Here is a 633-nt window from a genome sequence, read left to right on the forward strand (position 1 = left end):
TGACTAAGAAATAATGGTAAACTTGGAATATGATGCCTAATAGATTTATGGGAATGCACTATGATATAGGCTGAAAAAAAATTAAATAACATAATTGAGGTATATGTTATAAAGTCTGTTGGAGTCCATACTTGGTAATTAACTACTGCACATGCATACTCTATATGAGTATGCATATGCAGTAGCTGAAATTTGTTCTGAATTTTGCGGCGGGCCTTCCCTCGCGGGAGAACCCCAGTGTTTACATGGGAGCGGAGCAGCAAAGGCGCGAACGCGTGTGATGTCATGATACCTGTTTAGCTCTGTGGAGAATGTAGTGAGGCGGGTCAGCACGCCTAGGTGAGCAAAGACTTAGGGGCGAAGATCACTTCCTTAATGCGATTTTCTTCCCGAATTTTCAAATGCTAGTTACTTTTCCCAAGGAAACTTACGACGGGGCCGTTTGACGAAGGTAAACACATTTATAGTAGTCATAGTAGATGCTTACAATTTGAAGAGACCAAGTAACGGTATCAAAACACACTCAGTGTGTCTTTTCTTCTGAGACATATTAAATTTTTGGTGTCAGTTAATATGAACTCTAATAATTAATAACTTGTCTGTAATGGTATCTTATCCAAATTGAAACATAGG

General features: G+C 39.0%; 1 protein-coding gene across 1 annotated transcript in view; it reads left to right on the forward strand.

Annotated features, from left to right (window-relative positions):
* Positions 1–245: 245 nt before the first annotated feature.
* The window catches only part of LOC119587624 (centrosomal protein of 170 kDa-like), a gene marked incomplete at its 3' end in the record, with an annotated part of 2,926 nt that continues 2,538 nt past the window's right edge, over positions 246–633 (forward strand). The window contains 1 exon segment of the mRNA XM_037936331.1: positions 246–339.

The sequence above is a fragment of the Penaeus monodon genome, chromosome 22 (genome assembly GCF_015228065.2).
Source record: "Penaeus monodon isolate SGIC_2016 chromosome 22, NSTDA_Pmon_1, whole genome shotgun sequence".
NCBI classification, from domain to species: domain Eukaryota; kingdom Metazoa; phylum Arthropoda; class Malacostraca; order Decapoda; family Penaeidae; genus Penaeus; species Penaeus monodon.